This window comes from Crocuta crocuta, unplaced genomic scaffold, assembly GCF_008692635.1.
Source record: "Crocuta crocuta isolate KB4526 unplaced genomic scaffold, BGI_CrCroc_1.0 scaffold59, whole genome shotgun sequence".
Taxonomy (NCBI): Eukaryota; Metazoa; Chordata; class Mammalia; order Carnivora; family Hyaenidae; genus Crocuta; species Crocuta crocuta.
Window position 1 is genome coordinate 2,443,763 of NW_027551578.1, and position 24,471 is coordinate 2,468,233.

The window sequence follows — 24,471 nt, forward strand, 5'->3', positions numbered from 1 at the left end:
CATACACTTTGGGACTGTACCCTGGGCCTCAGGATTCCTACTCGTGTGATTAGTTCCCTATAAGGGAATTCTGTTGTCTGATCCCAGCTAGATTAAGCCGAATCCTACAACCCGATTGGCAGTTCTGCCTGGGACACAACTTTCATAAAAGGTACCTGCCACAGTTCCTAAAAGAGTGGAGAGGAGGGACCCCATCCAGTTTAGACAAGAGTTCTGTAAGACTATTTTGCACTTGCTTGCTAATACATTTTTGTATGTGTGGCAGAACTTTGTCTGAGTTTGCTTTCATAGTAATGCGCCACTGGGGGGTTAGGTTTGGGGGGAGATCTTGAGTGCTCACTTATTTGTAGCCTGCAAACATGAGCAGTACCTCTCAAAAAGAACCTAATAGGGGTGCCTGGGTGGCACAGTCATTGAGCGTCTAACTTTGGCTCAGGTCATGATCTCACAGTTCATGAGCTCAAAGCCCTGTGTCGGACTCTGTGCTGACAATTTGGAGCCTGGAGCCTGCTTCAGATTCTGTGTCTCCCTCTCTCTCCGCCCCTCCCCTGCTCATACTCTGTCTCTCATCTCTCTCAAATATAAATAAGTATTCAAAAAAATTAAAAAAAAAAAAAAAGAACCTAATACCCAAACCACTGAATTGGCTCAAGATGGGTCACAACAGGGAAACATCATGCAAAAGAGTGTTAATAAGCACAAGTCTTATACAAGGTATCCAGGCAGCAAGATCATGAATGCTTTCATGGGAATGCTGACTCAGAAAAGCCTTTGTGGAGAAAGTGACAAATGAACAGAATTTTGAAGGATAAAAGTACAAGTTTTCCAGAGTTGGGGGAGATTCCCAGTAGAGGAAAGGAAACAACATCTACAGAAAGAACTACTATGGCACCTTAAGAAAAAGGCACGTGGGTGAACACTCTGCAAGACAGAGTATGTGGTGCAGAGCAGCATGCATGGGGCAGAACAGATGGGCAGGTGTGAGGAAGGCTCTTGCTACTTGCTGAGGAGCTTTGTTTTATAAGCCGGTGTAGCCTACCATGTTCAGTAAGAATCACTTGGTGTGCTCCTTAAAATATACTGCCCAGCCCTCCACTTGAAATCACGAGTTAGTAGGCATAGATGAGATCCGGGAACTAAGGATTTTCAACACGCACTCCACAGGATTCTGATTAGCAAATGGCCAAATTCTGAACAACAGCAAAACAACCAAATCAGGTCTTGATCTCAGGGCCGTGAGTTCAGGCCCCGTGTTGGGCTCTGCACTAGGAATGAAGCCTACTTAAAGAAAAATAAAATAGGGGCGCCTAGGTGCCTCAGCCAGTTAAGCGTCTAACTCTTGATTTGGGTTTAGGTCATGATCTTCTGGTTCATGGGTTTGAGCCCCGCATCGGGCTCTGTGCTGACAGTGCAGAGTCTGCTTGGGATTCTCTCTGTCCTCTCTCTGCTCTTCCCCCCACTCGTGTACGCTCTCGAAATAAATATATAAATAAAGATAAAATAAAAAGAATCTGATATAGACAGGATTTGGTGGTTGTGAGGGAGAAACAAGAACTCATTAAAAAAAAAAAAAATCCCAACAACCAAGACCCGTGGCTGGCTCAGTCAGAGGAGCATGGGAGTCTTGATCCAGAGTTGTGAGTGTGACCCCCATGCTGGGGGTAGAGTTTACTTAAAAAAAAAAAAAGAAAAAGAAACAGAAAAAGCCCACAATTCAAAATATATCCACTATTTGTTCATTCAGCAAGTATCTTCGAAGCACCTATTACATGCCAGGCATTGTTCTAGATCCTGGGGATACAACAATGAATAGAACAAAAAAAACACAACCTTTGGGTAATATATATTCTAGTCCAGGACAAACTAATCACATCAGCATCGAGCATAATGTACAATATGTCAGAAGCTCAACACTGTGGGGACACAATGCTGCAGACTGATTATCAATAGGGTCAGCCTCTGTGAGAAGCTGACATCTAACAAAACTCTGAGAGAAAGTGAGCGTCCCAGGCATGTCTGAGGAAAGGAGGGTCAGTGTGGCTGGTATGGAGAGCAAAGCAGGGGATATGGAAGATGAGATCAGAGAAACGGGGTGGGGGCCACAAATCATGTAGAGCTTTAGAGACTGCTGTAAAGACTAAGCAGGAGGGGAAGCCACTGGAGTGTCCTCAGTAGCCTGGCCGCCATGTAGAGCAAGGTTTGGCAAACTACAGCCAACTGCCTGTTCCTGTAAGCAAAGTTTTATTGGAACACTCATTCGTTTACATTTTGTATGGCTGTTTTCATGTTACAACAGCAGATCTGGGTGACTATGCCAGAGACTGTGTGGTCCAGAAAGCCTAAAATGTTCACCGTCTGGCTGGCCCTTTGCAAAAATGTTTACTGACCCCTGATGTAGAGAATGGATTGAATGCTCCCAGAGTGAAAGGCAGAAGACTGGTTGTGGTTAAGAAACGACTGAATGAGTCAGAAGGATTTCCAGAACGACTGACATGGGGTAGGAGAGGATGACTCTGTGTATGGGGGGATTTGGGTGATCAGGGGTTTTGTTCTGAACATGTTCAGTCAGCATATGCGTACGGCACAGTTTTAGGAAGACAGTCCCCGGTCTTAAAGAACTTCTATTCCAGTGGAACAGAAAGGAAAACTAATCATTTTAACACAACCAACAATTAAAACGACCAGGCCAGGCACTGAGTATTCCGTTGGAAGGGAAGCTGGGGTCAGAGAAAGCTTTGAAAAATGGGTCTTGAAAGAAGAATACGAATTAGCCAGGCAAAAGAGGTCAGGGAAAACGTTCCAGGAAAAGAAAAGTCACAAAGACAAGAAACAACATGGTGTGTGTGCAGGTATAAACTGCAAGCAAGGAGGAGCTCGAAGCATGAGGCAGGGGGTGTGACGGATGTGTGGAAGGCCCCTCCCTCCACGCAAGGCTAGTGCCCCTTGATAAGTAAGTTGGACTTTATCTTGCAGGTAATAGGGAGCCACTGAAGAGTTCTGAGCAAGGCAGTGACATAATCAGCTCGGTGAGTTTTCATTCACTCGAGCAGGTGACTGAGAAGCATATTTTTGAAGTACAGCTATGAAGTAAGGAGTCTGCTTTTCTTACTGGAGCTGGTAAACCACAGCTATTTCCATTTTGGGTTACTCTACAAAGGAATGTTTGTGTTTTTCTTCTTTGTTCTTAATTTGCTTTTCTTGATGCAGGATGAATGCAACAACAAAAAGCTGATTTTGTAGAAATTTCCCAAAACGAATGCACTCAAATGGAGTACTTGAAAGTGTTAACTTAGCCCTCACCCTACTGCTTGGAGAGATATTCAGTAATTGCTAAAATGCTCATTTCCATTTCAGACTTAGATAGGCACAGAGTCGGGACATACAAATCAGACCCTTAAGAAACCAGTAACTCCAATAATGAGCTGGGTTTTTCAATAATAATAATAATGATGGCTCAACTCTCCTTGGAGGCAGAAGACCAAACACTTCTGAAAAGGGTTTGTGGCGTGACGGACACAAGTCACAGCCTCTGGGGGAGTGCAAATTTGTACAGTACCCTAGCTTATAGCCTGCAAGTGGCTCATCTCATTGAAGACCTGCAACAACACCAGCAGGAAAATCAGAGTCTCCGTTTTACTAATAAATCTATCTGGGCCTGTGGGAAGTGCCCATGTGTTCACTCTGTCTGTCCACACCTATGCAAGGGACAGTAGTTACTGTAAGGGCTAGAGCTGGTCCTAGAAAATAAAGATGGGGGCACCTGGGTGGCTCAGTCAGTTAGGCATCCGACTTCCGCTCAGGTCATGATTCCCCAGTTTGTAGGTTCGAGCCCCACGTTGGACAGCTCAGAGCCTGAAGCCTGCTTCGGATTCTGGGTCTCCCCTGTCTCTCTCTCCTCCTCCCCTGCTCATGCTGTGTCTCTCAATAATAAATGATAAAATAATTTTTTAAAAAAGAAGAAAAGAAAAGAAAGATGGCCCTGTTTCAAACAGCATCAGCTGCTATTCTACTTTTATTAACTGGAAAGAGTTTAATGTCCTTTGCTTTTCGCATCATTCTTAGGAAAGCTGCTTAATTGTCTGTAAGTCGCCATACCTACACATCCTTCTAATATTTATTTTCAGGGTTTCCCTAATCAGATTTTGGACTCCTGTGGACTATGAAGCAGATCTTATTAATCTGTGCCAACACAGACGCTCAAACCTCTGTTGAGTAAATCGATCAATGATTAAGGGTACAGAGCAAGGGGAGAATAACAGCCTTACAGGATTTTTTTTTTCTTCCAGCATCAGCTTTGCCAAGAGGCTTTCACAGAGCCCACGGTGAGCACCTGAAGACCATGGTGAAAAGACATCATCTGCACTTGTAATACAATTTAAAACAGAAGCTGAGTTTCAACCTCTCAGGCTAAAAGCTGACAGAAGTATTATTAGGTTATAGGAAATAAACCTGAAGTTCAACAACTTTCCATTTGCACAGGATGATAAATATATATACACTGTGTACATTGTGTGTGTGTGCATACACAGAGAAAGATAGTAAGTGATGCCTACAGATTGGTTTTTATTCAGTACCACATGCTTTTATTTTGGGTCTAGACAGCTTATTTTTAAGAACGTTCAAATTGGAGGGGGGGGCGCCTGGCTGGCTCAGTCTGAGGAGCATGCAGCTCTTATCTAGAGGTTGTGAGTTTGAGCCCCACATGAGGTATAGAGATTACCTAGATTAAAAAAAATTTTTTAATGGGGGTGGGGTGGGGAGAGGAACGTCCAAGTAGGCCACCTGGCTGGCTCAGTCAGTAGAGCATGTGACTCTTGATCTCAGGGTTGTGAGTTCAAGCCCCATACTGGGCTCGGAGCCTACTTAAAAAAAGAATTGTTCAAGTATACCTGGTGAATGGTTTAGAAAAAGAATCTAAATAAAACACAAGATTTCCATAGAAAGTATTAAGAAGTTAAGCTCTGTAAGCCTTTATGCCTAGAGACTCTCAGGCATATTTACTTTCAGTTCCTTTCCGTAACTAGCAGCATCCAGTATTTCTCTCAAACCCTGGCTCCCACTGCCCCCAGACAAGCATCTGGGCCCCTCTGCTACTTCTCCCTTTCTCTTCGGAGCCACTTGCTTCTTTGATCCACAGTTCTCTGCTGGCCCGGGCTGTCTTTATGTCACAATGTTTACTGAATCCTATTAATAACCAATCTACCCTGCTCGTCCAATCAACATTACATGTCAATCTACTGTAGGCAAACTCTTATTCAATATTATGTGTAAACGTGCTGTTGATGAAAAGTTTTATTTTGGTTCCAGATGGGGCCAGTGGCTCTTACCAAAGGGTTCCATAGGCCATAAGATAAAATCTGAGGACCACTGCTATGAGGATAGGAATTTGAAGAGAATGTTGTAAGAAGTCTTAAGCTGAAGCATTAAAAGTTCCATTTGTGTGTTTGAGAGAATTTTAAGGAAATTGATTATGAAGAACCAACCAGGTACATCTAAAACAGTCTTGAAAAAATATCCTCACACATCTGGCTATTAGGACGGTGAAATGTGAGTTGCACAAACTAATAGTTGGCTTCTCTATGAATCCACATCTAGGCCTCTGTCCGTCTGGGAGGGGTGTGTGCTGCCTTTAGCCTCTAGCTAATCTACATTTTCATCAATGACTTTGAATCAAAGAAATGAAGGGATTTTTCAGTGTAAGTTTTGTGAACGGGAAAAGTGTAGGTAAGCACACGCGACAGGAAAACCGCCAACAGTCACTGAGGAATTACTATGTGCCAGCTGCTGTGCCAAGAACTTTATACTCTTCCGATGAATTCTCAGAGTCCCTGTTAGGGACTCTGCTCCCCTAGGTAATATGCTCCCCACGTGGAGTAAATTATACAAAGGGGGTAAGATGGTTTGGCAGGATAGATCCCTTAAATGAAACGAAATAAAACAAAACAAACCTAGTAGTGATAACGGACTATAAATTTAAAGTGTTGTTAAAAAGCTCTGGCCACATTAAGCTACATTAAATAGTTCAACTAGATCCTGTACAACTCAGGCCCTACTCATTCTGGGGATACATCCAAGGTAGGATACTGATAAGCTAGAGTAGGTTTTTTTTTAAGTTTATTTATTTTGAGATTGGGGTGCAGGGAGGGGTTAAGGACAGAGAGGAGAGAGAGACTCCAAAGCTGGCTCCACGCTGTCACCACAGAGCCTGACACGGGGTTCAAACATGTGAGCAACAAGTGAGATCATGACCTGAGCCAAAACCGAGTCAGATGCTTAACTGACCGAGCTGCCCAGGTGCCCCTGGAGTAAGTATTTAAAAAAAAACAAAACCAAAAACAGCCAAAATGGTGAGGGCAATGTCCAGTAAGGAACAGGGGCAGGAAGTGAAGAGCTTCCACCTAGAGAAGACATTCCCGGTGGACTGCAATCTCCGGAATACAGGGACCGAGTCAGATAAAAATAGCACCACATTTTACGTGGTGCTTTCCACTCTGCAAAATGGCTTTTACCTTCCCAAAAGGCTGCATGAAGTAAAGGAAGCACACTGAGATGAACAAGACGGGGCTCTGAAGCCAGACTGCCTGTTACACTCCAATTTTGCCCCTTCCCAGGCAGGTCACTCCAGACAAGTTAGTTAACGTTCTTGGGCCTGACTTCCCTTGTCTGTAAAGTGAAAATAACAACGGTGTATCTGCATGGCTGATATTAGTATATAAAAAAGCGCTTAAAAACACTGCCCGGTGCGCAAGCAGCGTTACCATTAGCTACGACCCACAGCTGTGGGGCACTGGAGAAGTCCCAAGTCTCTAGAGCTGTGTCCTCACCTGACAAATCAGGATTATCACTATTTACTTAATCTTAATCTTAATTCCTTTCTTCTTTCATAAACACCTTTGTCATACTCTCTGAGAGAGCCTACTCTATGCCAGGCACTGTGCTGAGCATAACCTTTATTATCTCATTTAATCCTTGCCACAGCTATATAAAAGGCCTGCTTCTAGAACCCTGGCTTTACAGACAAGGAAACAGGCTTGGAATGGTCAGTTTAGATGAGGCCGCAGAGCTAAGCCTTTGGCAAGACTGGGAACCCAGGTCTGTTGTCGTCCAGTGTCGAGCCTCCATTATATATGGCTTTTCATTGCACGTTCCTTCATTTGTGCATCTTGGCAACTAACAGCATGCCTAGTAAAATGCCTTAGATGTACAAGATGTTCAATAAATGTTTCCGTCATCTAATAAATGAATGCTAGCCGTCCTCCACTCGGTATGACAGCTGTAAGGGAAGCGGAGACATCCTGTACCACTAAGTGGGGGGACACCTAGGGTCACATCCCCAGGGCCGGGTTCTAAGTCATAGAGCCTGGACTGCACAATCTTCCAATCTCATCCAAGACTGTATGGTTTCTTGTGGAAACACTTCTTATACAGTAGAAGTTTAAAACAAAAACTCTTTAATTTTAAAACCAGAAGAGACAATACAGGCCTGGCCCAAACTCTTTGTACGTGGGAGTCCCAAAGGACAAAACTCTGCGTTTCCCAATCGATTCCCAAACCTGCACTGTTTCTTTTATAATCACACAGAGCAGACATTTCAAACAAGATTACAAGAAATATGACTGGGGTCACCAAGTCCAAAAATTATGGGGGCCAGAATTATACGGTACTTAAAAACTTGTATTTTCTAAAAACTCACTTTATTAGTCACTACAAAACACCAGGTTTTACTGCTTAAAATAACCATCTCAATTAAAGACACATTAAGATATTATCTTTTCACTTTGTGAATACCCAATTCTAATAAACAGGGTAACCTCAGAATACATTTTTTAAAATAACAGCCTTGCAGTAGCAGTAGCTTTTTTTTTTCTTGAAGCATTTATAGAAATACTGGGTAAGATTCTGAAACTACTGTTACAAAGGCTAAACAAACAGACCAACAAAAAAACCTGTCCTAGTCTCTGGAGAAACACTAAAATGCAAAACTTCAACCGGAATTTTATATATTCAAGGATGCTATAAAGTCTTTAAAAAAGAGTACTGGGGCCAAATTTTAAAAAACCACTTCTGAGATGAAACTTTAAAACAGCACACAACGTTTCAAAAGAGAAATAAGAATGTTTAAAGAAAAGCAATTTCTACTATAACACTGAAGGTAAATGTTATTTAAGTCATACCGTAAGTTATTTCTTAAGCATGTGATATAGAACAAATGTCCTAGGTCCATCCGATTCGGTACATTCTCACCCACCATAAATCCCTAATTGTAATACATGAAATGTGAAAATGAGAACGCTCACGAAAAAAGTGTTACAGAGGTAGAGCCAGGGCAAAGCAACATAACAGTAAAATGGTCAAGGCTAGTAAGGTTTGGAGCTGGCAGCCCGGATTCAAATCTCCGCTCCACTACTTGCTACCTCTGTGTGGGGATAACAACAACGTACCCCCCAAAGGGGGTCATGAGGACTGAAAACAGAACGCACATGGACGTCTGGCGCTGCACCCGGTACTCCATAAACATGCAATACGTGGGGGCTACAGCATCACTGCCGATACGCTCCTCAAACTCTGACACAGGAGGGTTCCATCCCTGCCCAGGTGCCGACATCTGCTTCTGTCTTCCCAGTTCCCATTCCCCCCGTTTCCTTGGGCACCCCTGATCTGCTGTCCTCAATCATCCGTTTGGGTGAGGTTCGCTCTCTCCCTCCAGGGTGAGCCTGTGGCTCAAGCCTGGTCAGAGACTCATTCAGAAATGGGCATGTGGCCCAAGCCATGTGGGACCAATGGAACTAAACTCCAGGATTTTATTTGGAGTCTTTTGGTAATGAGAAGCTCTCTTCCTATGTGTATCTGTAGGATGGAAAGCTAAAATTTTGGGGGCCAGCTTGCTCTCACATGAAGAAAGCTTGCAAGAGCTGGGAGAGCAAGTCCTGATGGTATCTGCGCCCTCAGCTCCAACTAGTTACCAGAATGTTGTTCACTGGAGCTATAGTTATGGGGACCAATACCTTCCTTTTTTGGTTTGCTCAAGTCCACTTAAGGGATATTTAATTTTATTTTTGATATTTGCATCTGAGATCTGACATATCTGGTACCAATCACCTCCCAGAAGCTGGTGACCTGGGGTGCAGTCGAGCTTTGCAGTGAAGGGCAAAGATTTGAAATTGGCGACATCTGGTTTCCAGTCCTGGTTGTACCACTCACTGCCATGCGAACCCTGGATAATTCGTCTGAGCCTACTTCCTCACCTGTGAAGCAGTTTGATACCTGCCTCAAAGGGTTGATAAGAAGGGTGCCTGGCTAGCTCACTCAGAAGAGCATGCACCTCTTGATCTCGAGACTGTGCACTGCAGCCCCATGCTGGGTGCAGGGATCACTTAAAAATAAATAAACAAAGCGGCAAAAGAAGAAAAGGGCTGATGAGGGGACAAATGTGAGTGACAATGCCTATATTCTGCTCAGCCTTCCTCCTGACAGGGCGTAAACACTCAATTAGTAGAAGCTATTATTATATCATCGATCCTCAAATCCATCTTCATATCTGACCTGAGTCCCAGGTCTTTATTTCTAACGGTTTAGCCCCCAGCCTCAAATTTAACACTGCCAATCTCGTCTTACCCTATCTCCCCACCGCCCCACCTCTCCCTCTGCCCCTCCAAGACAACCCTCACTGGAGATCAATCCTTCGCCAATTAATGTGTTCTAAGTGGTCTCTAATTCCAGAATCCTAGGAGTTATTCCAGACTTATCCTTCTTCCCGGTTACCCAATCGGTCACTGAGTGCTGCTAAGTCTCTGTAGCCTGACAGGGAAGAAAGTTCCTCTTCCAGGTGGATGAGGACAAGGGCTGGACAAGTCCCTCCGACTCCAGGACGTGCGACCTTCTCACTGACTTTCCAAGGAGGCCTCCAATCTTCTTACCCCTCCAGTTCCTCATCTTTTCCTTATGCCTTCATGTCTTTCTCTATCCAGGATAGATTTCTGGCAAACCCTCTTTATCTTTTCCCTAACTTCACCCTGCAAATGAGCAAATATTTAAATGACTCCAATCTTGGCTGTCTCCGCCATTACTTCAGCCCCAGCTTTTTCATTCACTAGATGGAGATGCATCCTATTTATCAGAGGTAATTAAGGCAACCAGGTAGAAGCTTTCTCAGCTTCTTACTCCCACATTTCTCAAAGCATCTGAATTGAAATCTAAACGCCCACCACATCATTTGCCTTAACCAGAATGGCTGGCATATACAAGATACAGGTACGGTGATGGAGAAACAAAAGAGGTGTTCTTTTTCCTATATATGGTTAGTCCTGCCTCCCATGGTGCTTCTGAAATTTTCACACACGTACACATCACCTGGGGGTCTTATTAAAATCCATATTCTGATCCAAGGGGTCTGAAGCTGGGGTCTGAGATTCTGCATTTCTCCCAACAAAACAGTGCTGCTGGGTTGGAGCAACATTTAGAGAAACAAGGTGGGACACCTGGGTGCCTCAATCAGTTAAGTGTCTGACCAGCTCAGGTCATGGTCTCGCAGCTCATGAGTTCAAACCCCACCTTCGGCTCTATGTTGACAGCTCAGAGCCTGGAGCCTGATTCGGATTCTGGGTCTCCCTCTCTCTCTCTGACCCTCCCCCACTCATGCTGTCTCTCTCTCTCAAAAATAAACATTAAAAAAAAAAAATAAATGTTAAAAAAGCAAGGTCTAGGCACACCTGGGTGGCTCAGTCAGTTAAGCGTCCAACATTGGCTGAGGTCATGAACACTCAGTGGGAGAGTTTGAGGCCCATGTCGGGCTCTGTGCTGACAGCTCAGAGCCTGGAGCCTGCTTCACATTCTGTGTCTCCCTCTCTCTCTCTGCCCCTCTCCCACCCCCTCTCAAAAATAAACATTTAAAAAATTTAAAAAAAAAAAGAGTAAGGTCTAGATCCATCCTATTTCATCTTCTCAGAGAGACCTTTTACTCCCAGTTAATGCCTTTATCCCTGTATCGTCACATCTGCTTCTCTATCTACTCCTTCCCCCAGCATTTAACATCCATTTCCTGGACTTCAAACCTTCCTTTGCCCCTCCATTAGCTACCATCCAATGTTTTAACTGCTTGGCTCCACTGGTAAATTTCTATGAAAAACCGTTTATGTCAGTGGTTCTCAAACTATCTTGGTTCACAGAGTAATTAATGTCTCAGTAATTTTTTCATGGCACTTCTAAGCCAAAAGAAATATCTGATTAGTTCTCTTTATTAAGTAGTATAGGCCAAACCACCTGGCAAGCATTTAAGTCCTAACAGTTTTGTACCTTTGGGGCCCTGCATCACTCCCAACCTTGGAATGAGACTGGACAGATAGCCTCATTTATTATATATATATTATATATATATATATAAATGTTGCACATTTATTTTTAGGTGGGACTTACTTTTTTATCGGAGCAAGCACTGAACATCCAGCTTCCAAAGGTACATATCAACGAAAGGAATATAGTGATTTAATACTGTAGCATCCAAGAGACGTTGCTGCATTTCTCGAGACTTAAAAACATTCCACGGCACCCCTGCAGTCTGCCCTTGGGTGCCCTGGCACACAATTAGGGAACTGTGGGTCCTGGCGGTCCTTGGAATAGCAGCACCCCTTGCCTGGGAGGGAACCTGGAGGTTTACCCCAGCCTCACGGACTCAGACTACTTGAACAAGATCTCTAAGTGACTGAGAAGCCACTGAAGTGTGACAAGGCTGGTCTACAGTCCTTGGCTACATCTTCTTCTTCCCCCCCTTTTTTTTTCTTTTTTTTTAAGAGAAGAGAAAATGCCTATGAGCAGGGGGAAGGGGCAGAGGTGCAAGCAGGGAAAGGGAGAGAGGAAAACTTAAGCAGGCTCTACAGACAGCAGGGAGCCCGAAGTGCGGCTTGATTTTCACCACCCCGGGGATCATGACCTGAGACCACCTGAGCTGGTAACAAGGGTTAGAAGCCCAACCGACTGAGCCACCCGGGCGCCCCTTACCTCCATCTCCTCTTATCACTCCCACTCAGCTCACTGCTTTCTGACCTGTCTCAACTCCAGTGAAACTGCCATGGGCTAAGTCCCAGATTACACTCACCCCCTTTTAAATTTACTTATTTTGAGAGAGGCAGAGAGAACGCAAGCGGGAGAGGGGCAGAGAGCGAGGGAGAATCCCAAGCAGGCTCCATGTGGTCCGTGCATAGAGCCTGAAGTGGGGCTCAAACCCACCAAACTGTGAGATCATGACCTGAGCCTCAGAAGTCAGAAGCTTAACTGAGCCACACGGGTACCCCTGCCTTCCTCCCTTTTTAATAAAAGCCATACACATCTTTAAATTCTAATCCTAATGAAGCCTCTCTGCTGTGTTTGATACTATGGATCTTCCTGCGCCTCTATTCTCGGTTTTCTGGTTTTCTTCCTTTTCTTCCAATAGTACCAACCACACCCCCTTCTCTACCAATGATGAGTTTTGTTTTCCCTATAGCTTCTGTAATTAGCATTATTCTGGCTATGTAAAACTCTTCCCTCAGGGGACTGCACTCAATCCTGTGGTTTTAGCTATTGTCTTTATGCCAACCACCATAGTCCAGAAGGCTCTCTGGAGTCTCAGGCCTGTAAAACCAATTTCTACGAACAGTATGCAGGCAAAGGAGGCTCCACAATGCCGAAACATTTTACTTGCAGGTCTTCCCGGGTCTTCGAGTTGCTCTTCTTCAATATCCTTTCCTTTACCAAATGGTATCCTTGTTCAACCAGTTTCCCTAGAAAAACTGAGAAATCATCCTTGATTCATCCTTCTCCATGTCCCTTCCACTACACCAACCAAACAAGCATCCTTGCTTTGACTCTGATCTGTCTGAATCTCTCCATCCTCATTACCTCCATCTTAAAAGAGGTCCCTCTCTTTTGCTTAGATTCCTAGAACATCCCCCTAAACTCATCTCCCTGCCTCCAGGATGGCCACACCCTGCTCCAAACCTGCGCCGCACCCAAGTTAGCTTTCTAAAATTAAAATCTGGTGTCACTGCCTCCCTCTAAATCCTTCGATGGCTCCAATACCCAACAGCACTTTTCAAACTTTTCCAACAAACTGCAGAAAAGTTTGAGCTCCGGATCTAAGAAGCTCATTATAAACAAGACACTTCTTGCTAGACTCAGTTTCATCTTAAATAGTCATTTCAATTTTACATTCCAGTCCATGTATAGCTACTTATGCTATTAAAAGAATCTTTCAGGGGTGCCTGGGTGGCTCAGTTGATTTAGTGTCTGACTCTTGATTTCAGCTCTGGTCTTGATCTCAAGGTCATGAATTAAAGCCCCATGCTGGGCTCTGTGCTGGGTGTGAGGCCGACTATACATTAAAAAAAGAAGAATCTTTTAAATTACTTATCAGTTAAGCTACTTAAATTTTTCCACATGATAACTAAGTAAAAGTGACACTCAAGGAAGACACACTGGTTACCTGTAGTTTCAAATATCCTTTGGCACAATGCCTCTATGCCTAATAGGCTGGCAAACTACAGCCTACAAGCCAAATCTGGCCCATCACCTGTTTTATAAGTAAATTTTTACTGGAACACAGCCAAATTCAATCATTTATGTATTGTCTATAGCTCTTTTCAAATGACCACAGCAGAGCTGAGGGGTGCACGAGAGAGCACGCAGCCCACAAAGCCTAAAAAATTTACCATCCAGCCCTTTGGGAAAGCCTACTGACTGCTGCATCCGACCATGAGGACCGTTAAGGCCAGGACCGTGTTTTATTTATCTGTGTCCCAGCAGAGGTCTAGAGAAAGTACTAATATTTAACTTAAGGAATGAGAACACTGCCAGGAAGATTTCCAAGGGCTCATAATAGGGCTGTGCCCACAAAGTTGATACCGAATGCTCCCGAGCCCGAAGGAAGAGATGTTTCTTCATCACCCAGTGTCATCTGAAAGGCTGAGAAGAGGTAGGGGAAAAAGAAGACTACTACACAGGTTCAAACAGGTTCTGAAGAAACAGGCCCATCAAACCTAAAGCTACCTTCCCTTTCCAAACAACCTCTGTGTAGAACAGCACTGCATCACTAACATGAGTCCGGGAGCATCTAAGCAAGACTTAGAAACTATCATTCAGAGCAAAGGCTAGGAGAACTAGTTATTTCTGGAACTTTTGCAATTGCATCGTATTTTTCTTCTCCAAACGATGAGAAGCAAAACTATACTTAAAACCAAAATGGTTTAGTTAAGAGTAAGAAAGCAGGGCACTAGAAAGACTGTCCGACCTTGCAATCGGTATTAAAAAAGAATCATTTGAAGAAATACTGTATAGAGTGGTAATCAGGGAGGCAGGGAAGAAAACTAGAGTGCTCACTCTAGGACCTTAACTAACAAAAGAGCCAGGAGGTGCCTGACAAGGACGGAAGCACGTCCTAGGGACAGGGGGTGCTTCCATTTGCTAAAATAAGGAATCCGTGATGAGAGGCAGAGGGAAATAAAACGAAAAGGAGCCCACATAATAGCAGCTCTTACATACCATGCTAAGGAATTCAGACTCCATTTTTCAAGCTACCGAATGCCTGCAGTCATGTAAACAAGCACAGATAACAATCTGAGCTATCATTCAGGACAGGAGTCAGCAAACTCTGGCCTGTGGGTCAAATCTAGCCCACCACCTGTTTTCTAAAATAAAGTTTTATTGGAATACAGCCACATTCATTCATTTACATATTGTCTAAGTCTGCTTTCCCCATACAACAGCAGAGCTGAGTAGTCGCAACAAAGGCTGTATGGACCACAAAGCCTAAAATATTTATTTATTTAGCCCTTTGAGGAAAATCGGCTGACTTCCCACTTTAAGAAGTTGACTCTGATAAGGGAAAATGAATGTAAAAAACAGATTAGGAAGGACAAGGAATAATGGAGGTGAAGAGGACATTCGTGGCTACTGAGAAAAAACCCTCACAAACAAGGTAGCAAGTGTCTAAACGACAGTAGTAAGAACTACAAGCCAAATACGGGCTGAGTCTCGGTGTGGGTAAGAATGGAGCTTGCATGGAGAGGAGCCACACACAGACTGAACAGGAGCACAAATCAATTCAAGACTAAGTAGTACCGTGACTGAGAGGAGGACCCCAATAACATGAATTTTATTTTTTAACGGGTTTTATTTAAAAAAAATGTTTTTAAGTTTGTTTTAAGAGAGAGTGCAAGTAGGGGAGGGGCAGAGAGAGAGGGAGGGAGAGAGAATCCCAAGCAGGCTCCACATTGCCAGTTGAGAGCCGATGTGGGGCTCAAACCCATGAAGCCGCAAGATCACAACCTGAGCTGAAACCAAGAATCAGACGCTTAACTGACTATGCCACCCAGACACCCCAGGATGTGAATTTTAAAACAGAACACAGGGTAAGGTTTCAGAGAGAAGATGAAAATTTCTGAGGGATTAGTTGATCTCAGATATAAAAACCGTGGAATATCAATAAGATGTACAGAAAGCACGCCTTCACAGTGCGGAAAGGAAACCCACCTACAGAAGAAATAGCATTAAGGGGCCACAATTCAGTGATGATACCTGAAGATACAAAACCAAGTGAGATCGAGTGGAAGAGACAAGCCAGAAACGACAACTGGAGCAGCAGAGCCCATGTACTCAGCAACCACATGTGTCAGACCCGGTACTGGGCACTGGGTTCTCTCATCCTCTTCAACGATCTTGCAATACAGAGATCACTGCAGTTTTACAGATCAGAAACCTGAGCTTGGAAAAGATTCGGGCTAAATTCTGAGGTCACACAGCTAGTATGTGGCAGGGAAAGAACTGAAACCCAGGTCTACTGGATACCGAATCTCCCTAGGTGACGAGGAAAATGTTGACACCAAATCAGAGAGAAATACCCACATTTGGTGAGAAGAAAGGAAGCCAAGAGAAGACTGCATCAAGAGACTACAGTCAGCCAGGGGAGAGTAGCAGGTCAGCCAAGGGGGAGAAAAGGAAAAGGAAGGGGGGTCTAACAGTCAGGAATTCTGATAGCTTACGATGTGTCAGATACAATGCATCACATACATCAGCTCATTTAATGCTCTCCCCGATCATGGCATACGTACTATTGTTTCCCGTAAACAAATGTGAAAAATAGGCAGATAACTTGCCAGCATTACACAACTAGTCAATGGTAGAGGTTGTGAATCCAGCCATTCTGATTCTGAGCCCTATGCTCCCAGCCAATACACCACACTAAGTCTGGGTGTGTACCCAGCTCTACAGGGTAGCTAAGGAGAAAAAAGGTGGGAGAGAGAAAGGGACAGGTCCTCTTGTAAGAGGGGAATAATAGCTTCCAAAAGATTAGTTTCAGAATAGTGCCTGAAGGCACATATCATATTATGAGAGAGGTTAAGAATAAGTAAGTGATGAACAATTAAAATCAGATGGTATCATCTACTTGTAGAAGCCATGGGGGGAAAAGGTAAGAGAATACCAATTTATGGGACTAATGCAATCAAGAAAATGTAAACCCGTTATTTTAGTTAATAAAAGATCTCCTCGTTCTTTGCAAATTGTTGGGTTAAGAAGTGTTTAGAATAGTTAATAAATGTCCTTTGGGCATCTGATATATTGGATATCATATTTTTAAGATCCCTTATCGATTAAGAGTATGTCCTATACCATTTTTCTCAGACCCAAAAGTGAATTAGAATCTCTGCAAAATTCTAGGAAGTTGTCTGTCCTTCACTCTGGATTCAAAATCTCTGATTCAGGAGATGTACAGTGGGCCCCTGACACTAACGTGATTCTGATGCAAAACTTACACACCTAAGTGTGTAAAAAACTTACACTCTGCACACACTGCCTAGTTGAAAACCTTATTTTGGGGCACCTGGGTGGCTCAGTGGGTTGAGGGTCACACCTTGATTTTGGCTCAGGTCATTATCCCAGGGTCATGGGATAGTCCCACATCAGGCTCTGTGCTGAGTGTGGAGCCTGCTTGGGTCTCAGTCTCCCTCTACACCACCCCCCCAACAGCCCCTCTCCCGTGCTCATGTGTGCACACTCTCTCTCAAAGAAAAAAAATTATCTTGATAAGTGTTTGAGGTTAATATGAACTTACTAACTGATTGATGCCTTTTTACAATTTACAGGAAAAAACCAGCTCAAAGAATTCCATAGTATATTTGTATACTATCTAAAGAATGTTCCTTTAAATGAATGGTTGGTATTTTCCTTGAGTATGAGCTTGTCTATGTTGAAGCTAAACAACATTCCAATGGTACATTTCTGAAATTATTTCAGTAAGGAAAGAGAAAGACCCATTTGATAAGTACTTGGCTTATCCTCAACTTTTTAAAATTAAGAAATTTCTGTAATGCATAGAGCAAGATCAAGTAGGAGACCTGAAAATAAATACAATACCCACAAAACACGAATAAATAGCTCTGTAAGCACACTATTCTGACGTGTGCCCCGGCTCTGTAACCTCCTAGTTGTGTGATTTGAGTTTAAAAAAAAAATCTTTCCATGCCTTGGTTTCCTCAACTGAGAAATGAGAAAAATAATAGTACCTACACTTTCTATAGTTGCTATGACAACTGAACAAGATAATCTGGGTGGAAGGAGTAGTTATAATCCTGCTTGGTACATAAGCATCAGTAATGCTGGCCATATAAGGCATATAAAAATCTTCTCTAATCCAGCAATTCTAATTCTGGTAATTTTCCTTACAAAAACTAGGTATCTTCAAGGGGATCTAATGCAGAATTAAAATCAGAAAGAATACAAACCTCCACTACAAGGAGCTAAACAGTGATGGTACAATCTCTCACTTGGCACATGTTTCTGAGATTCATCCATGTTGTGGCCCAAGAGTGCCGTTCATTTCATTCTAGGGACCAGAGGGTCCCAGGGCACCATGTTACCACATCTTATTTATCCAGTCACCAGATGATGGCCCCTCGGATTGCTTCCTGTTTTTGACTATGATGAATAATGATACTCAAATCTCTGTGTGCACATGTTTGTACTTCTCTTGGTGGATACTTAGAAGCGATTACTTACTTAGGGCCATATAAGGAGTCTATATTTAACTTTCTGAAAAATGGCCAACCTGTTTTCCAAAGTGGCCAGACCATTTTGCATTCTCACAGGTAATGTATGTATCCATGTATAAGGACTCCAGATGCACTATACCCTTACCAAAATTTGGTATTCTCAGTATTTTCAATTTCAGCCATTTTAGTGTATGTACAGTGGTATCTCATTGTGCTTTTAAATTTCATATCCCTACCACCAATGATACTGAGAACCTTTTCACACATTTGGTCATTTATAGATCTTCTTTTGTCCAGTATCTGCTCAAATTTTTTGCCTCTTTTCTCTTAGGTTGTTTCACTTCTTATTACTGAGTTATAAGAAATATTTAAACCTCTCTCTCACTTGCCCACTTTGAGAGAAGTAGCCGCCATATAGTGAAATTGAGCCATATTTCCTACCCTATAAAAGATCAAGGAAAGGACAAAGTCTTCCAGCCAACAGCGAGTAAAAGGAACTATGACTTTCGATTCAATAGTCTGAAACAAACTGGATCCTACCTACAACCAGGAAGGAAAAAACAGAGAGACATTTATAGGAGAATGGGAAACACAGCATGATTTTTCTCTACCAGTTCTTTGTTGTCATTATTTAAGTAAGCTGATTTATCTATCTCCATGATTCCATATCTAAAGAATCACCTTGACTGTTGTTTGCCTTAATAAAAATTTTTTTTAATGCTTATTCATTTTTTGAGAGAGAGAGAGAGAGAGAGCACATGCGTGCACAAGTGGGGGAAGGGCAGAGAGAGAGGAAAACACAGGATCTGAAGCAGGCTCCAGGTTCTGAGCTGTCAGCAGAGCCTAATGCAGGGCTCAAACCCATGAACTGTGAGATCATGACCAGAGCCAAAGTCGGCTCAACTGAATGAGCCACTCAGGCACCCCACTTTAAAAAAAATTTTTTTAATAAAAGAACACAAAAACTAAGTAACAAAAACTTCAGAGCAAATTATAAAGAAGAAAAAACTAGCCATAACAGCAAAACCCAAAGAGAGAAAAAAGGAAATATCAAAAGATTAACAGTGGTTATTTCTTTCCTCTTTTATTTCTGTATATGTAGATAAGATGTTTATATTTTGTAGAATGTATATAGTCTAGATTTATCAGATATTATGTTTTATAAACATTTTCTCTCAGAGAAAAATAGCATGTCTTTTTTTTATTTTTTATTTTTATTTTTTTTTAAATGTTTATTTATTTCTAGGAGACAGAGAGAGAGACAGCGTGAGCAGGGGAGGGTCAGAGAGAGAGGGAGTCACAGACTGAAACAGGCTCCAGGCTCTGAGCTGGCAGTCAGCACAGAGCCTGACGCGGGGCTCGAACCCACGAACCGTGAGATCATGACCTAAGCGAAAGTCAGACGATTAACCGACTAAGCCACCCAGGCACCCCATCTTGTCTTTTTTTTAAAGTGGTGTTTTTCTTTAGCAAAACACTTTAATGTTTAGAGTCCAATTTGTCAATTTTTTTCTTTTATGGTTTATCTTCTGGTTTTGTCCTGAAAAATCTCTGCCGATCTCAAAGTCACAAAGATTTTCTGTGTTTTTTTAATGTTTTATTTATTTCTGAGAGAGAGAGAGAGAGAGACTGCATGAGTAGGGGAGGGTCATAGAGGGAGAGGGAGACACAGAATCTGAAACAGGCTCCAGTCTCTGAGCTGTCAGCACTGAGCCCAACGCGGGGCTTGAACCCACGAACCATCAGATCATGACCTGAGCTGAAGTGGGACGTTTAAGCAACTGAGCCACACAAGTGCCCCATAAAGATTCTCTGTTTTCAAGAGCTGTCAATTAGGTCAAGTTGGTTGATAGTGCTCAAGTCTTCTCCACCCTTATTGATTTTCTATTGAAAATCTATTTTATAGATTTCCTCTACTTTATACAGAACTGTTATAGGTTATAACAACGACTAGGAGGAAGTACTGAAATCTTCACCTTTAATTTTTAATTTGTCTATTGCTTTTTCTTATTTTGTCAGTTTGCTTCGTGTATTTTGAAGCAGTATTATAGTCAGGGCGCCTGGGTGGCTCAGTCGTTTAAGCATCCAACTTCAGCTCAGGTCACGATCTCATGATTCCTGAGTTTCAGCCCCATGTCAAGCTCTACCCTGACAGCACAGAGCCTGCTTCAGATCCTGTCTCCTACTCTCTCCCTGCTTCTCCCCTGCTCACACACTCTCTCAAAACAACAAATGAACATAAAAAAAAGTCTTTAAAAAAAAGATATATATGCAATTTCCAAGTTGAAAAGATAGCAATCACTAAAATTACCAACTATTTAAGCGATTTTAAATTATTAGAGTATTCAAAGTATTGCATAATTCAAAGCAATTACTCTTTTATAATATCTAGATACATTTCTACAAGAAAAATTCAGTTATGGACACACGCAGTTTAACTTCATTTGCCCTTCCATTCCTTAATTTCAAATAACCTTATTTTCTTTGTAAAACACTAAAATAATCTTAACCAAAGTCAAAATATAAAAAAAGCTACTTCCTATAATATGCAAAGTTTCAACGGTTTCATGTTTCAACTGTCTACAATGCTAAGAATGATCAGTTTTAGAAAAAAAAGCGTGGAAACTACAAGCAATTTCTTAATGTTTTTTTTTTAAATGTTTTATTTATTTCTGAGAGAAAGAGAGACAGTGTGAGCAGGGGAGGGTCAGAGAGAGAGAGGGAGACACAGAATCTGAAGCAGGCTCCAGTCTCTGAGCTGTCAGCACAGAGCCCAACGTGGAACCCTGAGATCATGACCTGAGCTGAAGTCCGCTGCTGCCCAGCTGCTGCCCGACCTACTGAGCCACCCAGGCTCCCCTATTTATTTGTTTATTGAGAGAGACAGGGAGGGAGACGGAGGGAGGAGAGGAAGGGGGAGGGAGGGAGAGAGAGAGATTGAGAATCCTTTTTTTTTTTTTTTTAAATGTTTTATTTATTTCTAGGAGAGAGAGAGAGAGACAGCGTGAGCAGGGGAGGGTCAGAGAGAGAGGGAGTTACAGACTCTGAAACAGGCTCCAGGCTCTGAGCTGGCAGTCAGCACAGAGCCCGACGCGGGCCTCGAACCCACGAACCGCGAGATCATGACCTAAGTGAAAGTCGGACGCTTAACCGACTAAGCCACCCAGGTGCCCCTGAGAGATTGAGAATCCTAAGTAGGCTCCACGCTCAGCATGTAGCCCAAAGCAGGGCTCCAATCTCACAACTGTGGATCACAACCTGAGCTGACATCAGGAGTCAAATGACTGAGCCACCCAGGCGTCCCCAAGCAATTTTTAAATCAAGGGCAACACAGGCTTCTTAAAATGCATTTTTCACTATGAGCACAAACGTCATGAGTCAAATTCAACAGGACAGGCACCAAAGTAATTCTGTGAACTTATGATAGCCACAACATGACATGACACATTAAGGGTAAAAAGAAGCATGGCTGAAAAATAGTTAACCCTAAACACTCCCCATCATTTTAGGGAATCAAGAATTAATTTTTAGAATTTTGTTTTAAAAGGTTTCTATTGGGGCACATGGTTCTGTTGGTTCAGCATCTGACTTCCTCTCAGGTCATATCTCACAGTTTGTGAGTTCGAGCCCCACGTTGGGCTCTGTGCTGACAGCTCAGAACCTGGAGCCTGCTTCAGATTCTGTGTCTCGGTCTCTCTCCTTCACACTCTCTTCTTGGCACTCTCTCTCTCAAAAATAAACAAACATTAAAAAAAAAAAGCTTCCATTAAGTTATAGACTATATGGTAAAGAGAAGAAATACTAATGCCAACAAATTACAAAACAATCGAATCTATGTGTACATCATCAGTTTAAAACTATAAAATAAGCATAAAATCATTTTTGTGAGATCTGATTCAATCATTTTATAGGCACTAGCTTATTTGTATGCATGATTAGCTTCTAAAATTAACATCTACAAGATTTAATTTCTTAAATGCACCTTAAATAATTAAATTAATAATAAATAAAATATTCATTGCCATCTGACTTTATTCTGCTAAGAGGACATGGAGTGGCAGAATGAAGGGAGTGGGGGGAGAAAGCGCCAGAGAGAAAGAAATGCTTTGATCAAAGTACCTGTCTGTTATTTCATTATCCATGATGTAATACAACTATCTGAAATTCAGTGCAAGATACCCTTATCAACTGACCATTTCCTTTTTTACAGTGTCAAGGCTCTGTGCTAACTGCCTAATCAACAATAGATACATTTTCATTAAAAATAAGATTCTGCAAATGGTGCTGGGAAAACTGGTCAGCTACATGCAGAAGAATGAAACTGGACCACATTCTTAACCATACATAAAAAAATAAATTCAAAATGGATTAAGGGCCTAAATGTAAGACCTGAAACATAAAAATCCTAGAAGAGAGTACAGGCAGTAATATCTTTGATATTGGCCATAGCAATATTTTTCTACATATGTCTCTTGAGGCAAGGGAAACAAAAACAAACTGCTGGGACTACATAAAAATAAAAAGGTTCTGCACAGCAAATGAAACAATCAACAATACTAAAAGACAACATACTGAATGGGAGAAGGTATTTGTAAATGACATATGTGATGAAGGGTTAATATCCAAAATATATAAAGAACCCGTATAACTCAACACCAAAACCCCCAAATAATCCAATTGAAAAATTGGCCACAGACATTAACAGGCATTTATCTAAAGAAGACAGACAGATGCATGATCACTTATTATCAGGAAATTACAAATCAAAACTACAAGGAGGCATCACCTCATATCTGTCAGAATGGCTAAAATCAAAAACACAAGAAACAACAAGTGTTGGCAAGAATGTAGAGAAAATGGAACCCTTGCGCACTGCTGGTGGGAACGCAAACTGGTGCAGCCACTTGTGGAAAACAGTATGGAGGGTCTTCAAAAAATTAAAAACAGAATTACCACTACCATCCAGTAATTCTACTACTGGATATTTGCCCAAAGAATACAACAATACTAATTTGAAAAGATATATGCACCCCTACCTTTACTGCAGCATTATTTACAACAGCCAAAATATGGAAGCAGCCCTTGCAAGTATCCATTCAGCCGATACGTGAATGGACAAAGAAGATGTGGGATATATACATATATATGACTGAAAAAGAATGAAATTTTGCCATCTGCAACAACATGGATGGAGCTAGAGAGTGTAACACTAAGCAATATAAGTCATTCAGAGAAAGAGAAATACCATATAATTCCACTCCTATTTGGAATTTAAGAAATAAGACAAATGAACAAAGAAAAAAGAGAAAACCAGTAAACTATAACTACAGAGAAAGGAGGTAGGTGGTGGGGATTGGTGAAATAGGTGAAGGGGAGAAGAGTGTACTCTTAGCATGATGAGCTGAGTAATGTATAAAATTGCTGAATCACTATATTGTACACCTGAAACTAATATAACAATGTATGTTAACTAGCTGGAATGAAAATAAAACAAATAAATAAATAAATAAATAAATAAAAATAAGGTTCTGACATCCCATTAAAGACAAGTCAAGAATTCAGAATCTAGAACTGAACTTTAACTTGTGATGCTAATGTTCATCAGCATGATGCAGAACAAAGGTCTAGAGTTAAGGGCAGCGGAGGCCAAGTCCTAACAATCTGGAAAGGTGCTCCAGAAAGCTAAAAATACCATCACTTTTTAAAAAGTTTCTTACAGGGAGCTCCTGGCTGGCTCAGTTGGTGAGAGTGTGCGACTCTTGATCTCGGTCTTATGGGTTCGAGCCCTGCGCTGGGTGTGGAGATTATAAAGTAAAATCTTAACAAATATAGTAATAATTAAAAAAAAAAAAGCCTCTTACAATAATCAATTATTCAATATTTCTCCTTTTAAATAGGTCAATGTGATTCCCACTTCATCGATAAAAGAAACAAGGAGAAGTGCTGAGTGACTTGCTCGGCACTCAGACAGAGGACAAGAACCCAGAGTAGGGCAGCCGGTCTATTCCCATTCCTGGCTCCTGTCAACAATCTCCTCTTTCCCCTGTCCTCCCTTTCTCTGGACAATTCTAAGACAAAGAAACACCTGTACGAAACTTTAGAGTAAGTCTACATTAGAGAAATACCTCCTTGTTATCATGCAGCAACACAGCTCCTAGAAACTAGCAATATGAACAAATTGTTTTATGTATTTTAAAGATACTTTCTACCCAAACTACCAAGAGATGCTTTAGATCTTAACAATTCTAGGAACTATCTTTAATATAAATAAAACCAACCAATATGAATTCTAGTTTCATTTCTGTTAGTGAGAGAGTACCCCTACTCCCGGGGCCCTGGCGCACTGTTACTAAGGTTTTCATTTTTTTTAAAATTCAACTGAATCTTACTGAAATGCCAGTAACAAGCGAGAAACCAAAATAAAAGCAAAACACACATGAACACACGCAATGGA

At 42.0% G+C, this 24,471-nt stretch overlaps 1 protein-coding gene and 1 non-coding gene across 4 annotated transcripts in view; both read right to left on the reverse strand.

Moving 5' to 3' along the window:
• The window catches only part of EGLN1 (egl-9 family hypoxia inducible factor 1), a 57,032-nt gene that overhangs the window by 18,744 nt on the left and 13,817 nt on the right, over positions 1-24,471 (reverse strand). The gene's annotated exons all lie outside the window — the stretch shown is intronic.
• On the reverse strand, positions 4,280-4,362 carry LOC144221247 (small nucleolar RNA SNORD35). Its single transcript, XR_013332000.1, has one exon. It is a non-coding gene; the product is annotated as a small nucleolar RNA SNORD35 (small nucleolar RNA).